The sequence below is a fragment of the Pistacia vera genome, unplaced genomic scaffold (assembly GCF_008641045.1).
Source record: "Pistacia vera cultivar Batoury unplaced genomic scaffold, PisVer_v2 Contig820, whole genome shotgun sequence".
Taxonomy (NCBI): Eukaryota; Viridiplantae; Streptophyta; class Magnoliopsida; order Sapindales; family Anacardiaceae; genus Pistacia; species Pistacia vera.
In genome coordinates, this window is record NW_022196691.1 from 199354 (window position 1) to 211432 (window position 12079).

Consider the following 12079-nt stretch of genomic DNA (forward strand, 5'->3'; position numbering starts at 1 on the left):
ATGGAATTAGAGAATTAGAAGGTTTATAAGGAACGCCGAGATTTCTAACGAGATTGAATAGACTGTATAGAGAATTTCGGCTAATATACTGCGTAGTGAAAGGTATGGACTTTGTGAAGGTAGATAGTCGGTAACTGCTTGTTGCGCTTCTTTGATGGCTCGTTGCTCGTATTTAAATTGGATTCTTGGAAGCTTTGGTAGTGAACTCAATGGCGGGAAAAGATTGTGTATACAGGCTTAGAGATGCCCATTGATGTAACGATTTAGGGTTTTGGCTTTCATTAATTTTGGGCTTTTCACACGAAGCGTGTTTCAGACAAGAGCTGTTTTTTTCAATTTTCGGAAATAAACAATTATCAATAATGTGCGTATGAATATAATTATCAACCGGTAATTCAAGAGTTAAGGGTAAAATTATGTAGTCTTGGTGAGACATTTACATTGTCATGCTATTTAAATTAAATTAAATTTTATTTTCGACAGACGACAATTTCCTACCCACGTTTGACCCAAGTCATTTTTTCAAATTTTATGGTGTGTTTGGTTTAGTATTTGGATATGATTTTAGGGATAGTATTGGGTTATTGGATATGGAGTATTACGAGGTAATTTTAAAAATTTATAAAAAGCCCTTATGTTACTAATTTAACTAAAGACCCTAACATATAAAATGACAAAAACACCCCCACCACCTGCAGTGTCGATTCCGCCACCACCGCCGAATCTGGCCGGAAAATTTCGTTACGGCACAGACTTGTCGGATATGTGCCGTAACACGTCGTTATGGCCTTTTCCGGCCAGATCCATGGTGGATCTGGCTGAAAAGGCCAGATCTACGGCTTTATGCCGTTGACGGCCGGAAAAGGCCAAACAGAGGGCCATCTTTGGCCGTCAGCGACGGCCAGATCTGCCTTTTCCGGCCAATCCGTGGTGGATCTGGTCGAAAAGGCCACAGCGGTGAACTTCCGACCATTTCTGGTCGGAAGTTAGGCCGTTGTACAGAGTCCGCTGTATCACCGACGGTGGTTGCCGGAATCTGACAAGTTGGGTTGATGGGGGTGTTTTTGTTAATTTTTAAACTTTTTTTTCAGGGGGTATTTAGTGAAATTAATAACCTTATGGGGTTAAAATGTAATTAAAAAAATAGGGTAATATTTTTAGAATATTGTACCAAACGCTATTTGGAGAATAGGATCCAGAATAGGAATAAAAATATTAAACCAAATGCATACTATAATTTTTTTCAGTTTAGGTAAAGATTTGAATTTAGATTCAAATAGTAAAAGGTATTTTCATCTTTTCATTTAATAGACCATGTCAATTAACAGATTTAACTAACTAAAAAGTAGGATTGTAAACGAGCCGAGTCCAGCCGAGCTTGAGCTTTTGGCTTATTGAGTTTGGCTCGTTTACTACAGTGTTGAGCTCGAATTCGAGCTCGAGCCTAGCGAGCCTCAGAATTTAGACTCGAACTTGAGCTCGGTTGAGCTCGAGGCGAACTTGAGCTCGGTCGAGTTCAAGTCGATATCGAGCTCGAGTTTGTTAAGGCTAGCGAGCTCGTTAAAGAATGAGAGCAATGATATGGGGGAGAGTTTTGAGTTGTTGAGCTTCAAAAGAAGTGAGTCTAGCGGAGAAGCCATGGAAGACAATGTCGTAAGTGTGGATGAGAGAGGTGGAGGATGAAAGGGAGGACTCGCACTAGTGTTTGTGAGTTGGGAAAATTGAGGGCTTAGCATCGTAGTGGACTTTGACGATGTAAGTTGTGAGGGTGTGATCATTATCAACATTAGCTGAAAGTGAAAAAGAAGAAGAAGAGAGAAGTAAAATGAAGAAGAGAAGAAGAAAAAGACGAAGAAAGGTTGAAGAAGAAGACGTGGTTGAGTTGAGACTTGAGAGAGAAGAGAAATGAATGAAAGCATTAAAAGGAGAAAAGAGAGTATGCGGAATTGTGGATACAGTGAGTGTTGGTGACTGTGTATGTCAATATGCGGTGCCCAACGCTCACTCCTATTTTATTTTTCAAAGTTTTTCTACTGAAAAATATCAGTTTAATACCTTATAGTTTAAAAAATCACCAAAGCACCTTGCATAAGCGCACAGTGTTTACGCGAGCCGAACCAAGCTCGCGAGCCCAAGAGCCGAGCTTCATTGTGTTCGAACTCGACTCAATAAACAAATCGAGTTCGAGTCAAGCTCCAAACGAGCTCTAACCAAGTCGAGCCGAGCAGGCTCACGAGTCGCTCGGCTCGACTGACAGTCCTACTAAAAAGTATCTTTTTGAAATATTTTGGGAGGAAAACTAACTTAGGTCGAACCTTGGGTGGGAAATAATCGTTCTCTTTATTTTTTAAAAATCTTTTTATATTTTATTCAAGAGTAAACGATTTTTTCCACCCAAAATTTCAAAATACAACTTTACTATCTAACAGTGCGTTTTACTTGTAATTTTTGTTAAACATCATGTATATTTTTTGTAAAGACAAAAAGACCTTATGGTGGTGACTCTTGTTTTTGATTATATATAAGTTTAACCTAAGGTATGTTTCTCTCGAAAAAAGAAAAGAAAAAAAAAAAAAGACAATTGTTTTAAAAAAGGAAAAGTCTCATCGCCGTAGTCGAACGCCACCTGCATTGCGTCGCAACCTACTTACGTTTGACTAGTCCAGATCGCCGCCTATGCCGGCGGCATTTCGCCTAACCAGCTGTCTGGAATCTAACACCATAACAAACCATCTCCACCTTTACAACCGTATCCACCTCTCTCTCCATCCTCTATAACCACCCCTCAAACTCCATTTATGTCACAACCACAATCAAAACTCACTCCCACCTCAATCAAACCCTTTCCCACCTCCCACTTTCACCACTCAGATTCAAGATTGGTTTGGTTTCTCCACCATAAGCCAACAAAATTATCATCTCCCCAGTAGAGGTGGAAAAAACGGGTCGGGTTAGGCGGGTCAACCCTAACCCGACCCATAATGAAGAGAGTTCAACCCGCCAGCAACCCCCGAGCGGGCCGGGTTGCAAAATGGCAACCCGGCGGCCCACGGGTTGCTATTTTGTCCTCTCTGCAGGAGGACCGCCAACCCGGCGGGTTGCATGCGGGTTGGCTGTTGCCAACGGCCAACCCGCGGGTTGGCCAAAAAATTTTTTTAAAAAAATGTAAAATTAATTTATTTTTTTAAATTACCCTTTTACCCTTAAAATATAGCCGTTTTATAGCAGTTGGAGGGGTCTTTTTCGTCATTTTCTTTCCCCATTTTTTCTATAAATTGGCCCTAAACTCTCATATTTTTCTCACAACTCAAATTCTCTCATTCTCTCATATTCTCTAATCTCTATTCTCTCAATTATTCACTTATTCTCTTAATCTTTTTATTATCAATTTGCTCTTATTTGCAAATCGCTCTTGCAACTCACTACTGGTGCATGCAAGTGAGCTAATGTCTTCATAGTGAAAGCATTTTCTCCATAACCAATTCCATGCAAGAATGTTAACTCTCATTGTATGAAGACGAAGTTTTGAAGATTGGATCTCCAAGCCATCCCTAAATTCTTGATCGAAATTCGTTAGAGTTGGTTAAGGCATAATTCTAACAGTTGATGATTTCCATTCCTGATCTTGTCAATGAACCAATCTTGAAGATTTGCCGCCCTCATCACAAGAGGCAAATAGCCAATTTATTCTTCCAATATATAGGGTACTTTTCAGATATAGATTTCGTTTCCTGGCAATCAATCCAAAATGTCTGAATAATCCCTCCACAGAAATCACTCTTGTCTCCAAATCAAAACTCAGGATCTTGGGCACTTAAGAAGCAACAAAGCTACATCCACGTTCCTAACCCAAACTACAAAAGAACTCCACCTTTTGAGCCAAGACCTCTTCTGAATAATCAACAAATATTCTTTATTCTCACCCACCAATTCACCTAACGTCCCTTCTCACAACCCAAATCATAAAACAAGCGAATCTTCCTACAAAATTTCGTACCAAGATCCAATATCCCTCTGCGCAGCTCACTAAATCAAAATCCACAAAAACCCTTTTCAAAACATCAAACAATTCATCATCCTCAACCAACAACACATGAAGAAAGCGAAACACACACCAATCACAGTAAAATTACTGAACCCATAATCATTTTTAAACCCACAAAGCCTAGACGTTATTTCTTCGTAACTCTTACTAAAAATAAAACTTCTTCTTTATACAACCTTCCCAACATATTCAAGGAAACCCAAAACCCGAAAGTGCACAAGCAGCACTGAATACACTCCATCCTCCGAAAAGAAAAACTTATTAGCAGGCAAAAATTTACTTATCACTGTAAGTATCCCAATACTTTCAAAGAAAAACTCAAATTCGTTAATAGGGTGGTACCTGAGGAATTAACGATGGACTTAGAAAAATTAGAAGTTTTATAAGGAACGCCGACATTTGAAATGAGATTGAATAGATTGTATAAAGAATTTCGGCTAATGTGATATCGCGTAAGCGAAAGGTATGGACTTTGTGTAGTGGAGATAGTCGGTAACTGCTTGTTGCGCTTCTTCGATGGTCGTTGCTTGACTAAATGGGATCTTGGAAGCTTTGGCAGTGAACTCAAATGGCGGGAAAAGATTGTGTACACAGATTTAGAGATGGGCATTGTTGTAAGGAGGTTTAGGGTTTCGGCTTCATTAGATTTTGGGGCTTTTTACACGGAGGTTAACAACCGTTTCAGACAAAACTTCTCTTTCTCTTTTATTTCAGAAATAAGCAATTCAATAAGGGCATTAAGTAAAATTACCAACGGTAATTCAAGAGTTAGAACTTGAAGTGTAAAATTATCACTCTTGGTGAGACATTACAATGTCGGGCAATTTAAATAAATTAAAATTATATTTTATAAATCTTTTTATATTATATTTATTATTTGTATTATGATATTTCATTATATTGGTTTTATAATAGATGAGGTGCGTCGTAGTTAGGTGTGCCTACGAGCTGAGTAGTGGCTGGCTCAAGCTTGGTTCGGTGAGACAAAGTGGGAGTCGAGCTCGACTCGGATCGATTCGTCAAGTTCGAGCTCGAGCCGACTCCGAGCTCGTTTGCAGCTTTTTCCCAACAAAACAATGCACAGCTTCTATTATTCTTCTTTCATTTGCCCAAAACTACCTCTTCTTATCAACGTGGATTACCACTCCAATTTACAACTTCTTCTTCCACAACTCTTTTTCATTCTCTTTCTCTCTCAAACCCAGCTTCAAACTCTCTTGCATTTCGCAGGCCAAAACTTCGTTTCTTAATAAGAAGAAGAAAAACAAGGTACACTGAGATTGGTGGAGTGCTCCATGTTCGCTGCAGTTACTGACCTTGTTTACTTCTTGAGCAATTCTCTCTCCACCGAGGTTCGTTTCAGCTTTTTGTTTCAGTTTTGAAGCAGGTAATTATTGAATATCTTTTTATAGGATAGGTATGTTTCGAAATGGTTGCTAACATTGTTTGTTAAAAGAGGAAAAAAAATTGTTTTGATGTGTATTTATTTATTTGAACATAAACCGAATTAAGTTATGTATATATGTTTGAAAATATATAAAAAGCTCGAATTTAAAGGAAATATCGTGGAACAATAAAAAATGATAATGATTGTAAATGTGTCTCGCAGGTTTTACTAATTTTAATTACTATTAAAGATAATCAATCGCTTTATCATGATAATGAAGAAACAGAGTGAAATAATAAAAGTGATTGCTCAATTCATTCATCTTCAGATAAGATTGCAAAACACAAACAGTTAAATCAGTACAAGGTTCTGTAATAGATGTTCTAAAAATCAATCATATCCTTCAAATCCAAAATCACACAGAAAATTTCAACAATTTAATAAAAGAAAAAAGCAAAGTTAACGAGGAAATATTCCATATAGTGTTTTATGACATCTAGACCTGCCTTGACAGCAAAAACAATTTTATTTTAGGCAGTAGCTGAAAAAACATGTGATATTGTTCAAAGAGTCTAAAGAAGTTTTCATAAATCACAATATTTAATATAAATTTTTCATAATAAGAAAATATTATGTTGCACAATAGAATCACAAATCCATTTGACGTAATCCTCCTCCTTAACCGCTCCACTAATATCTTTTCGCCATGAGTTTCCACCAGCCTCCTAATTGCCCTCTTCAATGGCCTTGCTCCATAGGCAGAATCATTCCCCTGTCTCACCAATTCTTCCTTGAATTTTCTGTCACTTCAAGATTATTTTTATTGCTTTTGCCCTTTGATAAACTCCATTCAGCATTATCTCAACAATTGGTTTTAGCTGACAGCAAGTCAATTTCATAAAAACAATCAGTTCATCAAATCTATTCAAGAACTAAGGCTTGAAATTTTTTCAACTTTCATCTTCACTTCATCATACCCCAAAGGCTTTTCTTAGCCATTTTATCAGAACCAACATTTGAAGTCATATTATGAAAGTTCTGTTGAAGTTCACAGTCTTCCCTTTGCTATCCGTTAAACGACAGCGTCCAAAACCTGAAGCATATATTCAACACATCAAAAGAGCCTCTCCGCCTCATCAAAGAGAACCACTGTGAGGTTGCTTCCGTACAGCTTCAGTAGTTGACCACCGTTCCACAGCCATAGTAACCCGTTGGCGACCCAAGAAACTTTGAAACAGTATGTTTCTCCATATATTTACTCATGTCATAGATTGGGATTTTTCTGACCCAAAATTCAGCTGCTAAAGCATGCCAAGCTAAGTTTTCCCACGCCAGTAGAACCTACAAATAGAAAGTTTGTGTATATGTCAAAAAAGACAAGAAAAGCCATATAGCCGCAAACTAAACTAGAAGCAATTTAAAATAGGTTGAAGTCAGAATATTATCCATTTGAACTGGTCATGGTGTGATAGAATTGCAGTCATCACAGAACACTTTTTTTAAAGAAAAGTCATATAGCCTAAACTAAACTAGAAGCAATTCACAGACTTGTTAAAAGTTATCAAAATCCCATCAAACTCTTCTCTCAGAGGCATTTCATCAAACATATAACAGGTCTCTGCAAACTTCCAAAATTAAGCAACATACACCCAGCTTCAATTCTAAATCGCAGCAGTCACATAACCCACGATGAGAGAAAACAAAGAAATTTGTAATCAACTTAAACAAGTTTAAAGAAGAGTCACGGCAAGAGACAACTTTGGGTGTCAAGAAGCAGAAAATGAACCTTGTGGCAGCAGGAAAGTGAAGAAGGGAAGACGATGGTGGACCGTAAGCTGAAGCGACGCTGGTCGGTAGTACTGAATGAAGGCTGGATGAAGGTTAGACAATGGTGGTCTCAGATCTTGCGCTGTGCTTTTGCGGAGGTGAATCGTGAATGTTCTGTTTTGGCGAATGAATGACTTGATCAGACTTTGGGCAAATATTAATACAGCTCGATCTCACGGGCTCTCCTGCTCGAATGACGAAACGAGTTCTTCGAACAGCTCGCGAACAGTTCGATCGACCCGAAAAGCTCGACAGTTTTCACAAGCTTGAAGTTGAGCTCGAACTCGAATACTCGTTCCTGACGAGTAATCGAGCTCCATCACGAGTCGAATCCGAGTAGCTCACAAGCTACTCGGTTCGACTGCACCCCTAGTCGTAGCCTGTAATTGGGTTTTATAATAAACATTTCATAAAAATTAAAATTGAAAGGTCAATAAAGTAATTTCATGAGTTGTTATAGCTTAGAATATCCGGTTGCCAGAAAATGGATACCGGATATGCACCAGCACTCTAGCAGTAGTTCATTACAAGAAAAAAATGGATGCCTCATCAAATTGCGCTAGACTTTAAGCCAGCACTGGAAAACATATCAAGGCCAAGCGATCTACGTAGTCTCCAGCTTCAATATCATCTTAGGGTTTAAAACAACGATCTGCGAAAAATGGGTAAGCTACTGTCGATACCAATTTGCAGAACTGTAGAGTAACTCAGTCACATTTACTGCATCATTGACGAAAATGCTTTCTACTTCTGCATTTATCACTGGGTCTTTTGCACAAGAAAGACTCCAACCACTGTTTTGGAGCAGTGGGTGAATTCATGAATGCGAGTCATGAAACTCTTTCAGTAGTAGAAAGGATGGTCGCAATGAGTAATTTTGGTACACAAACCTTTCTCTGTAAGCCACTGTGGAATCTGTACCTGGGCTTAATCCTGTACTCAAGTCAAAACACAAATATCTTGGGTACCTATCAAGGTAATCCAAAGAAGCACCCATGTCCTGGCAGAGGAAGTTCACCTTCTGTCCATAGATTCTGGACTCATGCTCATAAACTTGGATCCAATCTTATCATCCTACAGATCTTCGAGAATTCGATTCACAATGGAGAAAGCAATCAAATCGCTCTTGCAACTCACTACTGGGCCATGCAAGGTAGCTAATACCTTCATAGTCAAAGCATTTTCTCCATAACCGATTCCATGCAAGAATGTTAACTTCTTCATGTGTGAAAACCATTTTGAAGATCGGATCCTCTCCAGAAATCCCTAAATTCTGATTGAAATCTTCGTCAGGATTGCTTAAGGCATAATTCCTAACAGTTGATGATTTCCATTCCTGATCTTGTCAAAGAACCAATTTTGCAGATTTGCTGCCTTCATCACATGAGGCAAATTAGCCATTTTATTTCTTCCCAATATATACGGGTACTTTTCAGATATAGATTTCGTTTCCTTGGCACTCAATCCAAATGTCTGAATAATCCCTCCACAGAAATCACTCGTGTCCCAAATCAAAACTAGGATCTCTGGGCATAAGAAGCAACAAAGCTACATCCACGTTCCTAACCCAAATCTACAAAAGAACTCCACCTTTTGAGCCAAACCTCTTCTGAATAATAACAAATATTCTTTATTCTCACCAATTCACCTAACGTCCCCTTCTCACAACCCAAATCATAAAACACGCGAATCTTCCTACAAATTCGTACCAAAAATCCACAATCCCTCTACGCAGCTCACTAATCAAAATCCACAAAAACCTTCATCATCAAACAATTCATCATCCTCAACCAAAACACAGAGGAAAAGCGAAACACACACCATCACAGTACATTACTGAACCCAATCATTTTTAAACCCCAAAGCTTTGACGTTATTTCTTCGCAACTCTTACTAAAAATCAAAACTTCTTCTTTATACAACCTCCCAACATATTCCAAGGAAACCCAAAATCCGAAAGCGCACAAGCAGCATTCAATACATTCTCATCCTCGAAAAAGAAAAACTTATTAGCAGGCAAAATTTCACTTACTTCACTGTAATGTATCCCAATACTTTCAAAGAAAAACTCAAATTCGTTAATAGGGTGGTACCTGAGGAATCTAACGATGGAATTAGAGAAATTAGAAGGTTTATAAGGAACGCCGAGATTTTAAACGAGATTGAATAGATGTATAGAGAATTTCGGCTAATATTATCTGCGTAAGTGAAAGGTATGGACTTTGTGAAGTGGGATAGTCGGTAACTGCTTGTTGCGCTTCTTTGATGGCTCGTTGCTCGTATTTAAATTGGATCTGGAAGCTTTGGTAGTGAACTCAAATGGCGGGAAAAGATTGTGTATACAGGCTTAGAGATGCCCATGATGTAACGAGGTTTAGGGTTTTGGCTTTCATTAGTTTTTGGGCTTTTCACACGGAGCGTGTTTCAGACAAGAGCGTTTCTTTTTCAATTTTCGGAAATAAACAATTATCATAAGTGCGTATGAATATATTATCAACGGTAATTCAGAGTAAGGGTAAAATTATGTAGTCTTGGTGAGACATTTACATTGTCATGCTATTTAAATTAAATTAAAATTTATTTTCGACAGACGACAATTTCCTACCCAACGTTTGACCCAATCATTTTTTCAATTTTATGGGTGTGTTTGGTTTAGTATTTGGATATGATTTAGGGATAGTATTGGGTATTGGATATGGGAGTAACGAGGAAATTTTAAAAATTTATAAAAAAGCCTTAGGTTTACTAATTAACTAAAGACCCAACATATAAAATGACAAAAACACCCCACCACCTGCAGTGTCAGATTCCGGCACCACCGCCGGAATCTGGCCGGAAATTTCGTTACGGCACAGACTGTCGGATATGTGCCGTAAACCGTCGTTATGGCCTTTTCCGGCCAGATCCATGGTGGATCTGGCCTGAAAAGGCCAGATCTACGGCTGTTATGGCCGTTGACGCCGGAAAAGGCCAAACGAGGGCCTCTTTGGCCGTCAGCGACGGCCAGATCTGGCCTTTTCCGGCCAGATCCGTGGTGGATCTGTCGGAAAAGGCCACAGCGGTGAACTTCCGACCATTTCTGGTCGGAAGTTAGGCCGTGTACAGATTCCGGGGATTGGTTTGGTTTCTCCACAGAAGCCAACAAAATTATCATCTCCCCAATTATTCTATACAACTTCATCCTCTATCCCTAACTCCACAATCATCATAATAGAAATAACAATAGGAAATAAATACAAACATAAATCCATAAAATGTAGGTAATGTCTATCGATTATTAAATGGAAGTGTGAGAAATGATTTGAGGGTAATATAAAAAGAGGATAGAATAGAGGGGTTCAGAGGAGAGAACGATGTTGATTTGTGTTGGTGTGGCGGTGATTTGTGTTGATTTTGGATCGTAGTAGTGGTGTGAAGCGTGTGGCCTGACAATGAGAAGTGAAGTGGGTGAGGTGTCAAGTGACAGTGGCAAAGCAGGTGAGGGTGTGGAGTGACGGTGGCGAAGTGGACGAAATGGGGTGGGTTTTCCTCGTATTTTTTTAGGTTTGTTGTAAGTTAGAAAATACTACATTTACAATTCAATTCCGCAACTTTCTCTTACAATTCTAACATAATAGCAAAGTTGACACTATCACATCAACTCTCACCACACTCAAGGCATTAAAATGACTTTGAACTATCGTTCTTTACGAAGGAACAATCATTCATTTATAAGATATGGTCATATCTTCATAAGAAACGATCATTCCTTGGAATGATCATACCTTCACAAAGCATAAGGAACGACCGTTCCATAAGGAATGAATGATATAGTCATACCTTCACAAATCACAAGGAACAACCGTTCCATAAGGAATGAATGGTCGTTCCTATTGTTAGGAACGACCATTCCTTCAATAAGAAATGACCGTTTTATAGATTTAGTCAAAATCATTTTGTGCATTGGGTGTGATGCAACTGATGTGATAATTCCAACTTAGTTGCCATGTCAAGGTTGTAAAGATGTTTGTAAGAATGAGTTGTGGGCGTAGTATTACTCTATAAGTTACAACCCTAAACCTTAAATTTTGATTTTTGATGCACAATACTAATTGACCATCTTGACCTTACATATAAGGGACTTTTAACCATCTTGCCCTCCTACACAATGAAAGTTACTAATGGATCTATACTGTGGATAATAATTTTGTATTTTGAAACGTTTTGGTGAGAAAGTGTCATTAAGCCATTATTTGGGTGAAAAAAATTTGTTTACTCTATATTTATTATCTTTGTATTATGGTATTTCATTATTTATCGATTATATATAAGGGTGGTGAAAAAATAGGGTAGAACCGAAACCAACAAATATTCGAGGTTTCGGTTCTACAAAACCGAAACTGGTATTGTGCTATTCCGGTTCCACCACTGTAGGAACTGAAATCAGAACCTAGAACCGGAATCAGAACCAAGACCTAGGTAGGAATCAGGACTGAACTGTAATTTTTGTAAACTTCTAGGGTGTATTGTTATTTTTTGGGATGCATTTGTCATTTTTGTGAATAATAGGGGGTAATAAACTTTCTCAGATATGCACTAGCCTTGGTTTCGTTTGTATTTTTCATTTAAGAAAAACCTGTTGGATAAGGTTCTGTTCTCCCCTGAAAATGAGCCACTACAACTTGTATGGTAATTCTCCATCAGTTTGGCTGTAGAAGAAATTATGGGATTGTTGATAGGGTCTAATTAGAGAAGTAGCCTAACAATCATAGACAAATCACGTAATTAGAACAGGAAACCAAAAAGGCCAAAAGGAAAAAAAAAAAAATTGCATTTCTTCA